At 56.5% G+C, this 22,105-nt stretch overlaps 1 protein-coding gene across 1 annotated transcript in view; it reads left to right on the forward strand.

Annotated features, from left to right (window-relative positions):
* Positions 1-2,433: 2,433 nt before the first annotated feature.
* Positions 2,434-22,105, forward strand: part of GNG7 (G protein subunit gamma 7) — a 65,003-nt gene continuing 45,331 nt past the window's right edge. The window contains exons 1-2 of the mRNA XM_063403591.1: positions 2,434-2,555; positions 20,947-21,012. The gene's annotated coding sequence lies outside the window, so the exon portion shown is untranslated. The remainder of the gene's footprint in view (positions 2,556-20,946; positions 21,013-22,105) is intronic.

Below are 22,105 nucleotides of genomic sequence, written 5' to 3' on the forward strand. Positions count from 1 at the left end.
TGGCATGGATCTGTGAGGATGGTTATGGATCCCTAGGGGTGGTCGTGGATCCAAGGGGATGGCCATGGGTCCCTGGGGATGGCAGGGATCTGTGGATGTGGTCATATATCCCTGAGGATGGTCATGGATCTGTGGGGAGGGTGTGGATCCCTCGGGATGCTTATGGATCCCTTGGGATGGTTTTGGATCCCTTGGGATGGTTTTGGATCCATGGGGATGGTCACGGATCCATGGGAACAGTCACAGCTCTGTGGGAATGGCAGGGCTCGGTGGGACAGCCACACGCAGGTCCCTGGGGACAGCCACGGCTCTGTGAGGACATCGTGGTTCCATGGGGACGGTCACAACTCAGTGGGGACAGTCACAGCTCTGTGGGATGGTCACAGACCCGTGGGGATGCTCTGAGCTCCGTGGGGACAATCCCAGCCCCCCAGGGATGTCCCAGCTCCGTGGGGACAGTCCCAGCCCCGCAGGGATGTCCCAGCTCCCTGGCACTGCCCATGGAGCTGCTCCTGTCCCTGTGTCCCTTCTGTGCCCGGAGGGGATCCGGGGCCCTCCGAGGGTGGCAGGGCAGGACAGTGGGACAGCCATGGGGACACTTGGTGCCAGTCCCCAGCTGCCAGGACCCCTCAGGACCTCTCAGCTATTTGGGGTGGCACCACACCAAAACTCTGAGCGCTTCCAGAGGCTCCACAGAGCTTTGGGGGCAGAAAATCTCAATTTTCCCCGCACTCCCGGGTCTCCCACTCCCCATCTCTGTCCCCTCCCACTGCCCCCCACCTATGGGGACCTGTGCCACCGTGCCAGGGGACACCCCGGTCCTGCTGCAGGTGTCCCTCGGGATGCTCCCAGGGGTGGCATCCAGGTTGCTTCCCCCCAAACCTCATCCTGATCCCCCAAAAATCAGCGCAGGACCGGCAGGGAGGATCCTCGCAGGGCGCCCGGAGCCTCCCCCGGGTCCAGGCTTTAAACAAAGCCGCTCCTGAGCGTTAATTAGCGGGATGAGCCGCGGGATGAGCTCCGGGATGAGCAGCCCGTTCCCGTCCCTCCCTCCTCCGCGAGCAGCCGTGGCTGCATCCCGCGGCCACCAACTTCACAAATCCAGATTTTGGGACCAAAAGCAGCTCCTGGCATCGGTGCTGTGTGGAATTTTGTCCCTTGTGTTCCCTGCCGGGTGGGGGTTCCCCACTCCCGGTGCTGCCCATCTGCAGGAAAAGCGGATTAGGGCGGGCCGGGACATATGGGAGCAAACTGGATTAGGGGGAAAATCAGCCTTCTTCCCACTAACAGGACTGGGGAGTTTTCAGCCCAATTCCAGCTGTGCCGTGTGTGCCCCGCCGAGGTGGGGACAGCCCGGGGGTGGCGTTTCTGCACCTCAGTTCCTGCTGGGATGGCAGCTGGGATGGGGCGTGCTGGTGTGGCCCTGCCGCAGACTGGGGGGACGCGGCTCTGTCCCCCCACGGTGACTCCCGAGGGGACTCCGGGCCCCTCTGGCCTCTCCGGGACCAGGCACCACCGGGACCCGCCGGCCGCGCTCGCCCGGTGCCGGTGGCAGCCCCGGAGGGAATCAAAGCCTCGATTCAGGGCGTGATTTGCGCTCCCCCCGCGCCGCCAGCGTGACTCCCGCCCGCCGCTGATTCATCCCCACGGATTTTCCCCTCGGTTCCCGGGGGCAGCCGCTCCCCAAGGCGGGGAGAGAGCGAGGCTGGGCAGAGTCCGGCTGGGATGGTTTGGGGGGTTTGGGGTGCCCCAAGTCCCGTAACGGGGTCACACAGGGGGTCTGTGGGACCCGCGGCAGTTCCTGCAGGGAGCAGCAGCCACGCAGCCCTCGGGGGTCCCGGTGGGAACGGGGGGGACCCTGCGGTGGGGCCGCTCCTGGGGTCCCTGGGGTGCATCCAGGAGGTCGCTCCCGCATCCCCGCGCATCCTGCGCCCCTCACCTGTCCGGTGTTGGGGGACACCTCCCCCGCCCGTGTCCCCCCGGGGCTGGGCCGGGCACGGCACCCCCGCGTTCTGGGGTGTCCCAGGACAGCGCCGGGGGCTCACACGGGCCCGGCCGGGCTGCACCGAGGGCTCCGGAGGAGCACGGACTGGGGGATCCCGGGGGAACCTGGGGGGGCCCAGGGGACCCCACACACCGGGGGATCCCCGGGGGTCCCAGGGTGTCCCCTCCCGGTGCCTCGCGCCCCGGCTGCCACGTGCCCCTCCCACCTTATTAATATTAATGAGCTGTTAACATTACCACGCCCCCTTTCCCGCCCCGCGCGCTGATTGGCCCATCCTCCCGCCGCTCCTCGGCCGGCTCCGCCCCTTCCCCGCCCTCCCTCCGCGCCGCCGCCGCAACCGAACTTGGCGGCCGCTCCCGGCCCCGCCCCCCAGCCGGACCTCCCCCCGCGAGCCGCTCTGCGCGAGCTCCCATTGGCTGCGAGCGCTGTCCGTCAGCGGCGGGGGGGCGGGGCCGGCACCGCCCGCGGGCCAGCAGGGTGCGTTGCGCCGCGCGGTGTCTGAGGCGGCGGCTCCGCTCCGCGCCCGCCGCGCCCGCTCCCGCCGGTACCGGTGAGGAACCGCCGCGAACGGGGCGGGACGGCCGGGGACAGCGCGGGGGGGCGCCCGGCCCGCTCAGGCCGCGGTTTGGCGGAGCCCCCGCCCCGGCGCGGCCCTGCCCGGGGCCCCTCTCCGCCCGAGGAGGGCGGCGGGGCCGGGCCGGGGGCGCCCGGGGAGGCGTGAGGGGGCTCCGGGAGGGGTGAGGGGGGTGCGGGCAGGGGGAGAGGGGCGGAGGGCCCGAGGAGGAGGAGGGAGGCTCTGGGAGGGAGGTGCGGCTGTGGGGGGCCCCGGGCAGGGCTGGAACGGGGCTGGGGTCGGGGGGCTCGGGGCGGGCTCGGGCTGTGGGGGACCCTGGGGAGGGGGAGATCGGAGGGTGGGGAGGGGGCTGGGGGTACCGGGGGGAGCTGGGCAGGAGCGGGGTGGGACGAGAGGACCCCTGGGCAGGTCGGGGGGGGTTTGGGGGTGCTGGAGCCTGGCCGGGCTGGGGGATTGGGGTCCCCGTGGGGTCACAGCCCCGGCTGTGGTTTCACAAGGCTCAGGGCGAGGAGATGCCGTGGGGCTGTTCGGGGGGCGCCGTGGGGGAGTTTTGGGGGGTCTCTGTGTTTTGGGTGAAGGGATGGAGCGGAGGAAGGGCTGAGGGTGGGGACGCTGAGGGGCACTATCGGCTGGATGAGGTGACAAGGGCCGGAATCCATGCGGGGCACGGTTCAGTGCCACTGCTTGGGAGGAGGCTGGGGGCCTTTAGTGGTGAAGCAGCGCCTGGTTTGGGGTGAGGAAGGAGGCTGGGAGCTGGCAGAGCAATCCAACAAGCACAGAATTTACTTGAATTTACTTGTTTTGCGAGTTGAGGGTGGGTCGGGGCGGAGAGGAGCCGGTGGCCGGCCCAGGGCAGCGCTGGGATCCCGCCTGATCCAGGCGGGATTCAGGGAATTGTGTGGGTTACATAAAGGAGGGGTGGCTGCAGGATCTGGGTTTTGTGTTCTCGAGGTGTAGAGGAGGTAAGTGGGTGCCGCAGACAAAGGGAGAGAGAGAGAGATCTGTCTCCAGCTCCTCACTTCCAATGAGAGGTGTTCCAATGGAGCTGGGCGTCCTTTAGGAGTTGGGGAAGTGCAGGGAGGCAGGGATTGGAGCTGCGGGTACAAATCTGGGGTTTGCCTCCCTCCTGGGCTTGTGGCCATCAGGTGTGGCCTTAAACCAAAGCCAAACGGGCTGGGCTGGAGCTGTGCCTGCTCTGAGACACCTCTGCTGCTGCTTGGAGGAAGTTATGGTGGCTAAATAGGGTTTTTTGGGGGGAAAACTGGCACCTTCCAGCTTTGTGAGCTTCTCGTGACGCGTCCAATGGGGGTGATTCCGACCAGGAGAAAATGGGGTGTGTGACAGACCACAGGAGTCAGCAGCTCGGTAATTAATCCAAGTAAACTCGAGGCCTTTTAGTGATTGCTTGGTTTTCTTCAGCTCCTCAGAGCCCGGTGGTTTCTCCGAGCTGAGCTCGGGGCTCCATCCCCGGGAGGTTCCGCAGGTCTTTGTCTCCCTGCCGTGTGGGATATCCACAGGCAGGTGAGCAGATCCTGGAGGCTTCAGCTCCCGGCACAGCTCCATGACCATAAACCGAATTCCTGGGGATCCGTGACTCTGTAACCACCATTGATCCCGTTCTTTCGCTGGAAAAAAACGGGGAAAAACGGGGAAAAACACCCTCCACCCTCCAAAAAAAGGCTGGATCAATAGGGTTAAACAGAGCTGATTGTCCCGGAGGTTTCCTCCTGCCATCTGTGGCTGTGACACGAATGGAAATGGCTCTTTTGTGTGGCTGCTGGCCGGGGGGGCCGCCGTGGCTGACACACTTTTGGTGCCCATTCCCGTTTTCCTGCCGTTCCCGTCTCATCCCGGGGGGAATGAACGCACCGGGAGCTGCCCCGGGGATCTTTGGAGGGGAGGAGCGGCGGCACAGAGGGATCCGAGCCGGGAGGGAGCGTGTGACAGGCGACACCGCCGAGCTTTGTCCCCTGCTCAGCCCCCTGCCTGCCCGGCTTCCTTATCTGCCCGCCTGCCTCGTGCCCTGGGGCTCGGGATTGTCACCGTGCCCTGCCGGGATTGTCACCGTGCCCTGCTGGGATTGTCACCGTGCCCTGCCGGGATTGTCACTGTGCCCTGGAGCTCGGGGTTGTGAGCTCGGGGTTGTCACTGTGCCCTGGAGCTTGGGATTGTCACCGTGCCCTGCTGGGATTGTCACCAAGCCCTGGAGCTCGGGGTTGTGAGCTCAGGGTTGTCATTCTGTCCTGGAGCTCAGGGTTGTCACCAGCACTGCTGGGACTGTCACCAAGCCCTGCTGGGATTGTCACCAGCCCTGGAGCTTGGGATTGTCACTGTGCCCTGGAGCTCAGGGTTGTCACCAAGCCTGGAGCTCGGAATTGTCATCATGCCCTGGAGCTCAGGATTGTCACCGAGCCCTGCTGGGATTGTCACCAAGCTCCAGGGTTGTCACCGTGCTCTGGTGGGATTGTCACCCTACCATGGAGCTCAGGGTTGTCACCCTACCCTGGAGCTCGGGGTTGTCACCAGCCCTAGAGCTTGGGATTGTCACCAGCCCTAGAGCTAGGGATTGTGAGCTCAGGGTCGTCACCAAGGCTGGAGCTTGGGGTTGTCACCCTACCCTGGAGCTCGGAATTGTCATCGTGTCCTGGAGCTCAGGATTGTCAGCGTACCCTGCTGGGATTGTCACCAAGCTCCAGAGTTGTCACCGTGCTCTGGTGGGATTGTCACTGTGCCCTGGAGCTCAGGGTTGTCACTGTGCCCTGGAGCTCAGGGTTGTCACCCTACCATGGAGCTTGTAATTGTCACCAAGCCCTGCTGGGATTGTCACCAAGGCCTGCTGGGATTTTCACCAGCCGTGGAGCTCAGGATTGTCACCGTGCCCTGCTGGGGTTGTCACTGAGCTCTGGGGTTGTCACTGTGCTCTGGTGGGATTGTCACCCTACCATGGAGCTTGTAATTGTCACCAGCCCTGGAGCTCAGGGTTGTCACCAGCCCCGGAGCTCGTTACCCTAATGAGGGTCCCCACTTCTCATCCTTGCACTTGACTCCGGAGGAACCGGACACTCTTGGGAAAAGCTGATTTTGTGGCAATTTCCTGATTTTCCGGCGCTTTCCCTGCTGGTAGGGGATGGTGGCTGTCCCTGCCCCGTCAGAGCCGGGGCTGGACGAGCTCCAGCTCCGGAATAATCACCCTGGGAACGCTGTGGCTCGTGGAAAGCTCCAAGTGGCCACTTGTCCCGTGGCCAGCGGGTGGGGGAAGCTCTTTGGGCACCCTCAGGGGGAGGTGGCGAGCACAGAGCTGGAGCTGGCACTTTAAAAAATTCATTTTCTTGCCTTTTCAGCCCTAAAAATGAGCTCAGGATGGAAATAAGGCATGGTTTGGTTGGGTTTGTAACCCCCAGTGCAGCTCTGGAGGAGTTTCCAGAGGCTGTGGGGAGCAGCAGAGCTGGCAGAGGGGTGGGAAAAGGGGGGTGGGTGACCCAAAAACCTGGGAAAAACACTGGAAAAGCAGGAGGGGGGGAAATTTTGTGATTATTTGGGGATTCTTGTGCCTGGAAAAAGAGAGTGAGGGAAAAAAGGGATTTATAAAAAGTGGTGTCTGTGCTGATGTAAATGAGGGATCTGCTCGAGGCTGTAGATCCAGGGTTGTTTTCCTCATTTCTGTGAGAAATCAGAGGGGTTGAGGCCACCAAAAATCCTGGAATGGTTTGGGTTGGAGGGACCCTAAAGCCCATCCAGGGACGGGCAGGGACATCTTCCACCACCCCAGGGTGCTCCAAGCCCCGGAATTCCAACCTGGCCTGGATGTGAACATCTCCCAGTTGAGCTTTGAGGTGGAAACCTCTGATTGCTCCAAGATCCTGGAATTCCTGGAGTGGTGGGAACCTCTAATTCCAATTTCCTGGAATTTCTGGAGTGGTGGGAACCTCTAATTCCAATATCCTGGAATTCCTGGAGTGGTGGGAACCTCTAATTCCAATATCCTGGAATTCCTGGAGTGGTTGGGAACCTCTACTTCCAATATCCTGGAATTCCTGGAGTGGCAGGAACCTCTAATTCAAATATCCTGGGGTTCCTGGAGTGGTTTGGACCTCTAATTCCAATATCCTGGGGTTCCTGGAGTGGTGGGAACCTCTAATTCCAATTTCCTGTAATTCCTGGAGTGGTGGGAACCTCTAATTCCAATATCCCGAAATTCCTGGAGTGGTGGGAACCTCTAATTCCAATTTCCTGGGGTTCCTGGAGTGGTTGGGACCTCTAATTCCAGTATCCTGGAATTCCTGGAGTGGTGGGAACCTCTAATTCCAAAATCCTGGGGTTCCTGAAGTGAGAACCTCTAATTCCAATTTCCTGGGGTTCCTGGAGTGGTGGGAACCTCTAATTCCAATTTCCTGTAATTCCTGGAGTGGTGGGAACCTCTAATTCCAATATCCCGAAATTCCTGGAGTGGTGGGAACCTCTAATTCCAATTTCCTGTCATTCCTGGAGTGGCGGGAACCTCTAATTCCAATATCCTGGGGTTCCTGGAGTGGTGGGAACCTCTAATTCCAATTTCCTGTAATTCCTGGAGTGGTGGGAACCTCTAATTCCAATATCCCGAAATTCCTGGAGTGGGAACCTCTAATTCCAATTTCCTGGGGTTCCTGGAGTGGTGGGAACCTCTAATTCCAATATCCCGAAATTCCTGGAGTGGTGGGAACCTCTAATTCCAATTTCCTGGCATTCCTGGGGTGGTGAGAACCTCTAATTCCAAGGTCCTGGGGTTTCTGAAGTGATGGGAACCTCTAATTCCAATTTCCTGAGGTTCCTGAAGTGGGAACCTCTAATTCCAATTTCCTGGCATTCCTGGGGTGGTTTAGCCACAGAAATCCTCTGTGTCGAGCTGGATTCTGGATTTCCCACCCGCAGCATCCCCCAGGTCTCTGTCTCTGTCCTCCTCACCTCTTGCCAGGTGATTTTTTTCCTTCATCTTCCTCTCTCTGGCTTTTCCACAAGCTGGGAAGGGACCAGAGCTAAACCCATAAATCCAGTTCCAATTCCTGCCCATTGTCACATTCAGACAAAAAAAATAAAAGCAGCAAAGCTGTGTGAGAGAGACAGAGCTTTGTCTTAAATATTAATTAGTCCGAGATTTACCCACTTAATTTGTACTTTGACAATAAATTGCTGGGATTGAGAGAACTGGCAGAGCCCAGGCCGTGCTTTTGGTGCCCCCTGTTATCATCTGCTGCTGCCTGGCCGTGCCAAAAAGGGCCTGGATGGAAACCAGGGGACAAACGAGCCATTGTCCCCCGATCCCTGGTGGCTTTTGGAGTTTCTGAAAGTGAAACTCGCCCTCAAACCCTCTCCAGTTTCAATCTTCCCCCCCAAAAAACGATTCTGAAATGGTCCTAAACTCCTTTTTCCTCCTCCAAAATAGCCGAGCAGCCACCAATTCATTAAAAAAAAACAAAACAAACTGACTGAAAGTGGTCACGGGGATAAATTTGTTGAATTTGGTGAATTCTGGTGCGGCTCAAGGGAGGTTTAATTTTTATTTTAAGGGGTGTGAGGAGCTGGATTTTCCTGGAAATCAGCTCTGGATTGATCTGATCATCCCCATCCCGACAGGGTTGGAATCTCCAGCAGTTCAGGGTTATTTTTTTTTTGTGGAATGGGTGGGTAGGGATTGGCTGTGACGTTAAGGACAAAAAAAAAATTAAAAAAAAAATAAAAAAGAGGAAATTCGGGCACGCTGTTAACGCCGAGACACAAAACAGGAAATTTAGTTAAGGGTTGTGCTTTTTCAGAATTTATCGTGTGGTTTTCCCCCTCCTGACAGACAAGAATTAGTTTTAAAGTGCTTCAGCCTGGGTTGGGTCTGTTCAGCCAAAAACATTCCCCAATTTCCACCCCAGGATGGATTTTAGTGACTTTTCTGAACCTGCAAAAGCCGAGGAACCTCTGCAGCTCCTGCTTTATTTTCAGATTTCAGAAATCAAGCTGGAAAATGGAATCACTTGGAAAATAATTTTGTTCTTAATGGGAATGGAGGAGCAGGAAAAGGGGCCCTGATTCCAGAGGGAAGGAAATTCCCCCTCAGGAATTCAAGGTTGAGCAGGGAGGTGACAACCCGGGATGGATGTTCTGCCAACACCCCCCCAAAAAAGCTGTTTTGTTTTATTCCCAGCTTGTCCCCTCTGGAAAGAAAAAAGAAATCTATTTTTAAATCTATAGAATAGTTTGGAAAGGGTTTTGTTTTGGGTTTTTTTCAGCCCTGGAGGCATTTTGTCCATTTCTGCCTCATCTGCTGGTAGAAAAACAAGATTTAAACGTTCCTGGTGTGGTTTAACCCCTCCAGAGCTCATCCCGAGCTGGGGAACTGCAGGAGGATTTCTCAGGAGCTGCTTTGGGGAGGTTTTTTGTGGGTTTCTTTTTTCATTTCCTCCACTCTGAGTTACTTCTCTTTATTTTTTTTGTTGCTGGCAAGGGCTGGGTGTTTATGCTCCATAAATCCTGACGTGGCCCTGCTGCTCCTCCGAGCGAGCTGTGCTGCAATTCCCAAACAAACGTTGGGAATTTCATCAAACTTTCCTAGCAGGGACAAAAGCAAGGCTGGGGAGGAGGCTCCTTTTTCTTTTTTTATTACAGCAAGTCCTTTTGGTGAGGCTGGGAATTCCTGGTGGTGTTTCCAGTTGGGAATTCTGTCCCTGAGTGGGGTCTGGGTGGTTCAGGATCCAGGGGTGTGAGCAGGGGCTGCATTCCCAGGGATCCACAGGATCTGGCAGCGTTTCCAAGGAGCTCCACGCCCCTGGGTGAAATATTTGGAATAATTTTTCCTGTGATCCATGAGAGCTGTGGGAGCATCCACGGAATTCCTCTGGTGTCAGGCACGTTTAATTGCATTAATGCAAATTAAACCTTGACATTCCCATTATTTGGGTTGTGGAATTCTGATCCATTGGGTTTTTTAGGATGAGCCTCTCTCTGTGCTTTTCCTTCCAGTTGAAATCCTGGTCCAGTTTTTCCCTGGAATTGTCCCAGGCCAGGCTGGGAATAGGAAAAGTGTCCCTGCCATGGCAGGCACTGGAAGGATTTTCCAACCCAAACCATTCCAGGATTTTCCAGTCCAGGGCTGTCCATCAGCCTGGAGCTGATGATCCACGAGAGCTGTGGGAGCATCCACGGAATTCCTCTGGTTTAATTGCATTAATCCCAATTAAACCTTGACATTCCCGTTATTTGGGTTGTGGAATTCTGATCCATTGGTTTTTTTAGGATGAGCCTCTCTTTGTGCTTTTCCTTCCAGTTGAAATCCTGGTGCTGCTTTCCCTACAAATACCAGTTTTTCCCTGGAATTGTCCCAGGCCAGGCTGGGAATAGAAGATGTCCCTGCCGTGGATGGATTTTCCAACCCAAACCATTCCATGATTTTCCAGTCCAGGGCTGTCTGTCCATCAGCCTGGAGCTGATGATCCATGAGAGCTGTGGGAGCATCCACGGAATTCCTCTGGTTTAATTGCACTAATCCCAATTAAACCTTGACATTCCCGTTATTTGAGTTGTGGAATTCTGATCCATTGGGGTTTTTTTAGGATGAGCTTCTCTCTGTGCTTTTCCTTCCAGTTGAAATCCTGGTCCAGTTTTTCCCTGGAATTGTCCCAGGCCAGGCTGGGAATAGGAGAAGTGTCCCTGCCATGGCAGGCACTGGATGGATTTTCCAAACCATTCCATGATTTTCCAGTCCAGGGCTGTCTGTCCATCACCCAGGAGCTGTGCAGCAGTCTGGGGTGTTTTTTTGGGAAGCAAATCCACGATCCAGACATTCCCAGCAGCCGCCCTGGCACCGGCAGCAGCGTGATCACAGATTTGTCTTTATCTCTCCCGAGTTTATCCTGTTCCGCTGAGCTGGGCTGGCTCCCGGTGCTCCAACATCCCTCAGCTGAGCTGAGCATTCCCTGCTCGTCTCACTGAGTCCCATCTTCCTGGTTTTGCTTAAAAAAAATGGAAAAGGAGATGGGAAGGGCTGGAGAATTCCTGAGGGAGCTGGGAGAGAGATGGAGAATTCCTGAGGGAGCTGGGAAAGGGCTGGAGAATTCCTGGGAAAGGGCTGGAGGATTCCTGGAGGAGCTGGGAAGGGGCTCAGCCTGGAGAAGAGCGGGATCAGGGGGACACTGCCGATGTCCCCAGGTCCCTGGCAGGAGGGGACAGGAGGGGCTCTGCTCCCAGGGGAGCCCAGGACAGGAGGGAGTGGCCCCGGGGTGCTCCAGGTGGGACAGCAGCAGGAATTTCCTCCTGGAAAGGGGAAAGGGCGGCCGGGCCTTGGAGGTTTGGAGTCACCACCCCTGGAGGTGTCTCTGGAACCCCTGGAGGTGTCTCAGGAACCCCTGGAGGTGTCCCGGGAACCCCTGGAGGTGTCCCGGGAATTCCTGGAGGTGTCCCGGGAACCCCTGGAGGTGTCCCGGGAACCCCTGGAGGTGTCCCGGGAACCCCTGGAGGTGTCCCGGGAACCCCTGGAGGTGTCCCTCGGAGCTCTGGGCTGGGCACAAGGTGGGCATCGGGCACAATTTGGATTTGATGATCCCAGAGCTCTTTTCCAACCCCAATCCTCGTTGGAATCCCCCTTTGGTGACTCCACAGCCCCATCCGTGCTCCACTGCAGACACATTTCTGGGAAAAGCAGCAAAATCCCGGGATTTGGGGGGATTTACACCAGCAGAGCTGCAACCCCAATTCCTTCGGGAGCATTCCAATATCCAGAGCTGTAATCCCGACCCGTGGCCAGCAGCACCTCCACCCTGGAGTGAGGCTTTGGGGAAATCAGGAATTCCAGGGATTGGCCATGGGGCAGCTCCTGCCCTGGCTGTAGGGCAAGAATTCCTCGGGAATGTTGTGGGGAATTTTGGGAATGTTGTTGGGAATGTTGGAATGTTGTGGGGAGTTTCGGGAATGTTGTCGGGAATTTCAGGAATGTTGTGGGGAATTTCGGGAATGTTGTTGGGAATGTTGGAATGTTGTTGGGAATGTTGGAATGTTGCGGGCTCCAGCGGGATCGGATTGATCCCGGCGTTGTCGGGCCTGGGCAGAGGGGAGGATGCAGTGGCTGAGCTGGGAAGGGAATTTTTGGGAATTGCAGGGTGGGAGTGGAGCTGCTGCGATTCCACCCCTCGGGAATGCCGGGATGAGCCGGGATGAGGCGCCCGGAGCGGGGCAGAGGGCGAGGAGCCGCTGCCAGCACTCCTCTCCCTCTCTGATTGCTAATTAGCTGATTAACACTCCCTGCCTCATTATCCCACCCTCAGCTCTTCTCCCCGAGGATCTGCGCCTTTCCAGAGGCTCCAGAGGAGCCTGGACTCTCACGCTGGGTTGAGAACCCAAATTCCACGCTCCACATCCATAATTTTTTAGGGATACCTTTGATTCCTGCTCACAGCTCCATCCCATTTTGCTGATTCTTTGGATTTTTGGCTTTTCCCGCTGACAATTCCCATCCCTGCATTGCCAGGGTAGAAGGAATCAGCGCTTCCCTGCCTGCTGGTGAGGAATATCTCGGTGCCAGCCCAGTTTAAGGCTAATTCCCCCATCCCAACAGGGACTTTAATTCCATTTTACCACTCCACGACCTCATTAACTCTCTTTGCTGCAGAGGCTCCTTCGCCCCGTGGCAAAACTTTCAAAATTCCGCGATTTTTTTCCTTTTTCCCCATTTTTTTTTTTTGCTGTTAAGGTGTGAAAAACGCAGCTCTGGTGTTCTCTGGAAATAGTTCTCACCTTTGGAATAATACTGGAGAGAGGCAGAGCGCTGAAAATAGCAGCAGCTGCCATAGGCCGGGCTGGAGTTGTGTTGTCAGTCATGGGAACAGAAATCCAATTCCACCTGCGGATGAGCATTCCTGAAATAGAAGAGGGCTTGTCAACCACCAGAGGAGATGCATTGTGTGCATCCCTGGTGCTAGGGGGAAAGAAAAAAAATCATAAATCCGCGTTTTCCAGCGGTTTGGGAAACTTGGGAGAGTCCCAGAGCTGCCTTTGGGGGTAAAGCCGGGAAAAACCCGGCTGTGATTCCAAAGGGATTTTCACAGGGAGGTTTTGCCAGCCTGGGGAAGGTGGGGATGGCTCCAGGGTTGGGAAAAGGTCGCTGGAGGGGCAGGAAGTTTTTATGGGAGGAAACGGATTCACAGCCAAGGCAGGGGGGCTGCGCTGCTTCCCCGAATTCCAGCGCTCCCTGGGAATTCCAGCTCCAAATCCCCCGTGCCCAACATTATCCCTGGAATTCCAGGAGCCACAGAGCCTCTGGGGCAGCCTCTTTTCTTCCCTAAACTGATTTTTTTCGCTGTTTTCCCTCATTTATTTGTCTCATCCTCAAGACTCCTGTCCCTCCCTCCCTCCGTGGTGTTTTCCACGTTCAGGCTGTTGTAATTACGGGTTTGGATTCCTGCTGGGAGCTGGGAATTCTGATTGTGTCGAGCTGATCCCGGCGCTGTGGACGAGGTTTGGGAATGGGGATGAAAATAAAACAGAAGAGGGGTGGGCCTGGCCACGTTCCCTTTCATCCCACAGCAGCCTGGAAAAGCTTTTGTCCACATCTGTGTTTTCCTGAGCGTTCTCCCAAGGTTTTATCCGAGCAGGAATGGTTGGAAATCGCAGGACTCGTCAGATTTGTTATCTCTGCATTTCCCCCAGGCCGCAAATTTATCCAAGGGGGAAAAAAAATCAATTTTTGACAGGTTTTGTGGAAATGAATTCGGGGGTGATGAGGGCTGGCAATGCAAATTTATCCAAGGGGGGAAAAAAATCCATTTTTCCAGGTTTTGTGGAAATGAAGTTGGGGGTGATGAGGGCTGGCAGTGCAAATTTATCCAAGGGGGGAAAAAAAATCCATTTTTCCAGGTTTTGTTGAAGTCGGGGGTGATGAGGGCTGGCAGTGCTCCTCACCCATTCCTTCCTTAAATCAGGATATCACCGTTATCCCCAATTAAAAGGTTGTTGTGGAGCTGGTGGTTGGAGTAGGAAGTGGAGGAGCAATTCCAGGGTTTAATTAATACCCGTCCCTAATTGCTGAGTGCATTCCCATCAGCCTAAAGGAAATGGGAATGAGAAAGAATTCCAGGGGCAGAGCTGGATAAAGCTGCAGAAATTCTGTGTAATGTGGTGTTTATATTATAAATGTGCTGGGAAAATAAAAAGATGGATTGGGAAGTGAGAGCCCATAAATCTGTCAGCTGTGCCACCTCTGTGGGAATGGGAATTCGCTGCATTCCCTGGATTCCCAGCAGATCCTGCTCTAATCCTGGGCTATAAATAATAATAATAATAATAATGTGGTTTCCTGGCTGACGGGGCTCCTCCAGGGATCTCGTTAGGAGCAGGATTGGGTGGAATTCTGAGGGTTTTGGGTGCGCTCGCTGAGGGTTTGGTGGTGGAGCTGGGAGTGAGGTTGGCTCCAGGAGAGCTGAGATCACATTCCCCGCAGGGAAAAAATGGGAATTTTCCCAATTCCCAAAGAAATGGATGAGAGTTTCCCCAATTCCCAGAGAAAGGGGATGAGGTTTTCCAATTCCCAAAGAAATGGATGACAGTTTTCCAAATTGCCAAAGAAAGGGATGAGAGTTTTCCAAATTGCCAAAGAAAGGGATGAGAGTTTTCCCGGTTCCCAGACAAAGGGATGAGAGTTTTCCCGGTTCCCAGACAAAGGGATGAGAGTTTTCCCGGTTCCCAGACAAAGGGATGAGAGTTTTCCCAATTCCCAGAGAAATGGATGAGCGTTTTCCCAATTCCCAGAGAAAGGGATGAGTTTTCCCAATTCCCAAACAAAGGGATGGGGTTTTCCAATTCCCAGAGAAATGGATTAGAGTTTTCCCAGTTCCCAAAGAGACAAATGAGACTTTTCCCAATTCCCATAAGAAATAGATGAGGTTCTCCAGTTCCCAGACAAAGGGATGAGGGTTTTCCCAATTCCCAAGGAAATTCCCCAGCTCCGGGCGCCGCTCCTGCCCCGTGTCCGGGCTCTCCTCAGTTAAAGATTGCACAGGAGCTCCTCCAGGAGCCCCGCCTGGCACTCCCCTGGCACTGCCCTGGCACTGCCCTGGCGCTGCCCTGGCACTCCCCTGGCACTGCCCTGGCACTGCCCTGGCACTCCCCTGGCACTGCCCTGGCACTCCCCTGGCACTGCCCTGGCACCGCCCTGGCACCGCCCTGGCACCGCCCTGGCGCTCCCCTGGCACTCCCCTGGCACCGCCCTGGCGCTCCCCTGGCACTGCCCTGGCACTGCCCTGGCACTGCCCTGGCACTCCCCTGGCACTGCCCTGGCACTCCCCTGGCACTGCCCTGGCACTGCCCTGGCACCGCCCTGGCACCGCCCTGGCACCGCCCTGGCACTGCCCTGGCACTCCCCTGGCACTCCCCTGGCACTGCCCTGGCACTCCCCTGGCACCGCCCTGGCACTGCCCTGGCGCTCCCCTGGCACTCCCCTGGCACTGCCCTGGCACCGCCCTGGCACTCCCCTGGCACCGCCCTGGCACTGCCCTGGCACCGCCCTGGCACCGCCCTGGCACCGCCCTGGCACTGCCCTGGCACTGCCCTGGCACCGCCCTGGCACTGCCCTGGCGCTCCCCTGGCACTCCCCTGGCACCGCCCTGGCACTGCCCTGGCGCTCCCCTGGCGCTCCCCTGGCACTCCCCTGGCACTGCCCTGGCACTCCCCTGGCACTGCCCTGGCGCTCCCCTGGCACTCCCCTGGCACCGCCCTGGCACTGCCCTGGCACTGCCCTGGCGCTCCCCTGGCGCTCCCCTGGCGCTCCCCTGGCACTGCCCTGGCACCGCCCTGGCACCGCCCTGGCACTGCCCTGGCACTCCCCTGGCACTGCCCTGGCGCTGCCCTGGCACTGCCCTGGCACTCCCCTGGCACTGCCCTGGCACTGCCCTGGCACCGCCCTGGCACTGCCCTGGCGCTCCCCTGGCACTGCCCTGGCGCTCCCCTGGCACTCCCCTGGCACTGCCCTGGCACTCCCCTGGCACTGCCCTGGCGCTCCCCTGGCACTGCCCTGGCGCTCCCCTGGCACCGCCCTGGCACCGCCCTGGCACCGCCCTGGCACTCCCCTGGCACTCCCCTGGCACTCCCCTGGCACTGCCCTGGCACTGTCCTGGCACTCCCCTGGCACTGCCCTGGCACTGCCCTGGCACTCCCCTGGCACTGCCCTGGCACTGCCCTGGCACTCCCCTGGCACTGCCCTGGCACTGCCCTGGCACTGCCCTGGCGCTCCCCTGGCACCGCCCTGGCACCGCCCTGGCACCGCCCTGGCACTCCCCTGGCACTCCCCTGGCACTCCCCTGGCACTGCCCTGGCACTGTCCTGGCACTCCCCTGGCACTGCCCTGGCACTGCCCTGGCACTCCCCTGGCACTGCCCTGGCACTGCCCTGGCACTCCCCTGGCACTGCCCTGGCACTGCCCTGGCACTGCCCTGGCACTCCCCTGGCACTGCCCTGGCACTGCCCTGGCACTGCCCTGGCACTCCCCTGGCACTCCCCTGGCACTCCCCTGGCACTGCCCTGGCACTGCCCTGGCACTCCCCTGGCACTCCCCTGGCACTCCCCTGGCACTGCCCTGGCACTCCCCTGGCACTCCCCTGGCACCGCCCTGGCACTGCCCTGGCACCGCCCTGGCACTGCCCTGGCACTGCCCTGGCACTCCCCTGGCACTCCCCTGGCGCTGCCCTGGCACTGCCCTGGCACCGCCCTGGCACTGCCCTGGCACTCCCCTGGCACTGCCCTGGCACTCCCCTGGCACTCCCCTGGCGCTGCCCTGGCACTGCCCTGGCACTCCCCTGGCACTGCCCTGGCACTGCCCTGGCACTCTCCTGGCACTGCCCTGGCACTGCCCTGGCACTGCCCTGGCACTCCCCTGGCACTCCCCTGGCACCGCCCTGGCACTGCCCTGGCACTGCCCTGGCACTGCCCTGGCACCGCCCTGGCACTCCCCTGGCACTGCCCTGGCACTCCCCTGGCACTGCCCTGGCACTGCCCTGGCACTCTCCTGGCACTGCCCTGGCACCGCCCTGGCACCGCCCTGGCACCGCCCTGGCACCGCCCTGGCACTGCCCTGCTCCCTCCTTGCCTTTTGTCACCCTAAAAACAACCAAAAACCCGGGATAATCATTTATATCCTCTGCTCGTGGGGTTTGTCCCCTCAAAACCCCAGCGCGGACCGGGGGCTCCTCTGCCGGGACCAGGGCGGTTCCACGGGGCTTTGCTGGGATGGAATCCCCGGGAACACAGAGGGAAAATCCCGGGATATTTCCCCGGAGCCGCCGGCAAACCCCGCCGGGCGGGGCTGGCTCTGGGCAGAGGCGTTTTCCGAGGGGTCAGGAACGGGGGAAGGCGCCTGAAGGAAGGAAGGAAGGGTTGGTTGTTGTTGTTGTTGTTTTATTTTAGGGAAGCAAAGCTCCTTAACCGCGTCCTGGGCACTTGTTTAAAACAAAACAAGGAACTGGTGAGGTGTGAAAGGTGTGAGGGGCTGGGATGTGGGGAAAACCTCGGGATGTGTGGAAAACAAAGAAACAAACCTCGGGATGTGGGGAAAACAAACCTCGGGGTGTGGGGAAAACCTCGGGATGTGAGGAAAACCTCGGGATGTGAGGAAAACCCCGGGATTTTTGCACAAATCTGCGCCCTGTCCCCCTGTCCTTAACCACGTCCTGGGCACTTGTTTAAAACAAAACAAGGAACTGGTGAGGTGTGAAAGGTGTGAGGGGCTGGGATGTGGGGAAAACCTCGGGATGTGAGGAAAACAAAGAAACAAACTTCGGGATGTGGGGAAAACAAACCTCGGGATGTGAGGAAAACCTCAGGGTGTGAGGAAAACAAAGAAACAAACCTCGAGATGTGGGGAAAACCTCGGGATGTGAGGAAAACAAACCTCGGGATGTGGGGAAAACCTCGGGATGTGAGGAAAACAAAAAAACGAACCTCGGGATGTGAGGAAAACCTCGGGATGTGAGGAAAACCCCGGGATGTGGGGAAAACCTCGGGATGTGAGGAAAACCCCGGGATTTTTGCACAAATCTGCGCCCTGTCCCCCTGTCCTTAACCACGTCCTGGGCACTTGTTTAAAACAAAACAAGGAACTGGTGAGGTGTGAAAGGTGTGAGGGGCCGGGATGTGGGGAAAACCTCGGGATGTGGAAAAAATCTTGGGATGTGAGGAAAACAAACCTCGGGATGTGGGGAAAACATCGGGATGTGGGGAAAACCTCAGGATTTTTGCACAAATCTGTGCCCCTGTGCCTGTGGATGTGGCTCCTCAGATCCTTCCCTGAATTCCCTCAATTCCTTTCCCTCACTCTGCTGGGGCCCAAACTCTCCTTTCTTTCTTTCTTTTCTTTCCTTTTTTTCCCTTTTGCAGATGTCATTCTCTGCCACCTGACAGAGGAGCAGAATGCAGCAATTTTCCCTAACCTAAATAGTGGCTCTGTGTTTGCAGCTCCCCTGGAACTGGAATTAATTTAGTGTGTGGGCTTTTTAATTGGCTCGTTGTGGGGAGGAACAGAAGATGAAACGCTGCAGCTCTGCCTTCCTCTTCCCTTTCTTCCCCGAGATCTTTGTCACTCTCCTTGTCTTTCACTTCCATGAGTCGCCCGGGGTATTTTTCCCAGGTTTCTTTTGTTGGAAGTCGCCTCTCCCGGCCTCGGGAATATCGGGGATGGGGCCTGTGACAAATCCCCCGGGATTGCTGCAGGGAAGCGGGAATGGGTTCACTGCTGCTGGCGGGATGGGGATGCTTTGGGAGGGGGGGATGGAGGGATGGACAGAGGGACGGATGGAGGGATGGACAGAGGGACGGATGGAGGGATGGACAGAGGGACAGAGGGATGGATGGATGGATGGATGGATGGATGGATGGTGCAGGGAGGGACAGACAGATGGACAGAGGGATGGATGCAGGGAGGGATGGATGGATGGATGGATGGATGGATGGATGGATGGATGGATGGATGGACAGACAGACGGACAGAGGGACGGATGGTGCAGGGAGGGAGGGATGGACAGACAGATGGACAGACGGATGTATGCAGGGATGGAGGGATGGATGGACAGACGGATGGACAGACGGATGGATGCAGGGATGGATGGATGGATGGACAGATGGATGGACAGAGGGACGGACAGATGGATGGATGCAGGGATGGATGGATGCAGGGATGGATGGATGGATGGACAGACGGATGGACAGACGGATGGACAGACGGATGGATGCAGGGATGGATGGATGGACAGACGGATGGACAGACGGATGGATGCAGGGATGGATGGATGGATGGAGGGATGGATGGACAGAGGGACGGACAGACGGATGATGCAGGGATGGATGGATGGAGGGATGGATGGACAGACAGATGGACAGACGGATGATGCAGGGATGGAGGGATGGACAGACGGATGGACAGACGGACGGATGCAGGGATGGATGGAGGGATGGATGGACAGACGGATGGACAGACGGATGGATGCAGGGATGGATGGATGCAGGGATGGATGGATGCAGGGAGGGATGGACAGACGGATGGACAGACAGATGGTGCAGGGATGGAGGGATGGATGGATGGACAGACGGATGGACAGACGGACAGACGGATGATGCAGGGATGGAGGAATGGATGGATGGACAGACGGATGGACAGACGGATGGATGGATGGTGCAGGGATGGATGGATGGACAGACAGATGGACAGACGGATGATGCAGGGATGGAGGGATGGATCCCTCATTCCCATGGAGCCATCTTCAGACTCGGATGTGGAACTGCACGGCCTGGGAGCTGCCGGCTCCTCGGGGAGACGCTTCCCCACCACCAAAAAAATCCCTTTGGCAACAGCTGTGTTCAAAGGCAGCTCTGAGCTGACAGAAATTGGGGTTTTTCATCCCAGATTCCACAACTGAGCATGGAAAAAGCCTCCTGCGTCATCCCCACTAAACTTCTCCTGGAGGAGTTTTAGGATTTTACTCCCCTGCCAAAAATAAAAATGTTAAAGGCAGGTCCTGAGCGTGTTGAAGTGTAAAGAAAGCACCCCAAAGGATGTGGCTGGGGGGATTTAAATCGTTCTGGAATGGGCTGGGTTCCAGCAGGGAAAAAAAACAGGAAAAAAAGGGAAAAAACAGGGAAAAAACAGGGAAAGAACAGGGGAAAAAACAAGGAAAGAATAGGGGGGAAAACTGGGAAGGAACAGGGGAAAATGGGTTGCTGGAAATGGGGGAAAAGTTGTGATGTGCTTTAAATCATTCTGGAACAGGCTGGATTCCAGCAGGGAAAAAAACGGGGAAAAAAGGGAAAAAACAGGGAAAAAAGGGGAAAAAAAACAGGGAAAGAACAGGGGGAAAAAGGGAAAAACAGGGAAAGAACAGGGGAAAAAAACAGGGAAGGAACAGGGAAAAATGGGCTGCTGGAAATGGGGGAAAGGTTGTGAGGTGCTTTACATAGTTCTGGAAGAGGCTGGATTCCAGCAGGGAAAAAATGGGAAAAAAGGGAAAAAAGAGGGGGAAAAAGGGAAAAAAACCCAGGGAAGGAACAGGGGGAAAAAAAGGGAAAAAAAGGGAAAAAACAGGTAAAAAAGGGGGAAAAAACCAGGGAAGGAACAGGGGGGAAAAAAGGGAAAAAAAGGGAAAAAAACAGGGAAAGAACAGGGAAAAAAAGGGGAAAAAAACCACGGAAGGAACAGGAAAAAAAAAGGGAAAAACAGGGAAAAAACCAGGGAAGGAACAGGGAAAAAAAAAAAAAAAGGGAAACAGGGAAAAAAACAGGGAAGGAACAGGGGAAAATGGGCTGCTGGAAATGGGGGAAAAGTTGTGAAGTGCTTTAAACAGTTCTGGAACAGGCTGGATTCCAGCAGGGAAAAAAACAGGGAAAAAAAAGGGAGAAAAACCCAGGGATAAATGGCATGGTGGAGATGGGGAAAAGGTGCTTTAAACCATTCTGGAATGGGCTGGATCCTGGCAGGGAAAAACAGGGAAAACAGGAAAAAACCAGGGGAAAACAGGGAAAACCAGGGGAAAAAACAGGGAAAACCAGGGGAAAAACCAGGGAAAAAACAGGGAAAAAACAGGGAAAAAACAGGGAAAAACAGGGAAAAAACAGGGAAAAAACAGGGAAAAAACAGGGAAAAACAGGGGAAAAACAGGGAAAAATGGGAAAAACGGGGAAAAAACGGGAAAAACAGGGGAAAAACAGGGAAAAACAGGGAAAAACAGGGAAAAACAGGGAAAAATGGGAAAAATGAGCTGCTGGAAATGGGGGAAAAGGTGTGAAGTGCTTCAGGTGGTGGGCTCAGACCTGGAGCTGGAATTCCCTGCAGGATCCTTTTGATTGCTGAACATTCCCTCTTTTTCTTTTATTTTAGGAGATTTGTCCTTTCCCCCCTGCAGCGAGTGCCCTGTGAGGCAGAGGAGTGGGGACACCTGCCCAGGTAGGTGACAGCAGCATCCAGAGACACCCAGACCCCTCCTGAGCCCCAAATCAGGGAATTTCCCACCCAAAATTCTGTGTGAAAGGATCCTAAAGCCCATCCAGCCCCAAATCAGGGCATTTCTCACCCAAAATTGGGGTGGGAAGGATCCTAAAGCCCATCCAGTCCCAAATCAGGGCATTTCTCACCCAAAATTGGGGTGGGAAGGATCCTAAAGCCCACCCAGCCCCAAATCAGGGCATTTCTCACCCAAATTCAGGTGGGAAGGATCCTAAACCCACCCAGTCCCAAATCAGGGAATTTCCCACCCAAAATCTGCGTGGAAAGGATCCTAAAGCCCATCCAGCCCCAAATCAGGGCATTTCTCACCCAAAATTGGGGTGAGAAGGATCCTAAAACCCACCCAGCCCCAAATCAGGGCATTTCTCACCCAAATTCAAGTGAGAAGGATCCTAAAGCCCATCCAGTCCCAAATCAGGGAATTTCTCACCCAAAATCTGCGTGGGAAGGACCCTAAACCCCACCCAGCCCCTTCCAGCACCCCAGGGTGCTCCAAGCCCCCGGTGCCCACGGTCACCTGTGCCAGGTGGGCACTGGGGACTGTCCCTGCACTCACACGGCCCTGGGGACACCCAGAAATCCTTTGTGGATGAGCTGCCTCCAAACTGGGATGGTTATTCTGAATTCCAGCATTTTTCTTTGGAATTAGCTGATCCTTCAGGTCCCCAAACCCCTCTGTGACACCGCAGTGTCCCCTCTCCTCAATCCTCCCATCTTCAAAATCCTTAATTTTATAAAAAATCTGAGTTTTGCCAGGAATATCCAAAGGTCACAAATCACTGACCTGCCCCAGGAGCAGCTCCAGAGGTGTCCCTTGTCCCTCCAAGGAATAACAGCCAGGCCAGAGTTGGTTTTTGGGCAGAAATAATTCTGTTTTTAGGCAATTCCAGCAGTTTTTTGTCCTCAATCCCGGCGTGGGGCTGGGTTTGGAGTCTCCAGAGAGTCTCTGTCTCTCCTGAGGACACCCAGAAATCCTTTGTGGATGAGCTGCCTCCAAATTGGGTTGGTTATTCTGAATTCCAGAATTTTTTAA

The sequence above is a fragment of the Prinia subflava genome, chromosome 8, assembly GCF_021018805.1.
Source record: "Prinia subflava isolate CZ2003 ecotype Zambia chromosome 8, Cam_Psub_1.2, whole genome shotgun sequence".
NCBI lineage: Eukaryota > Metazoa > Chordata > Aves > Passeriformes > Cisticolidae > Prinia > Prinia subflava.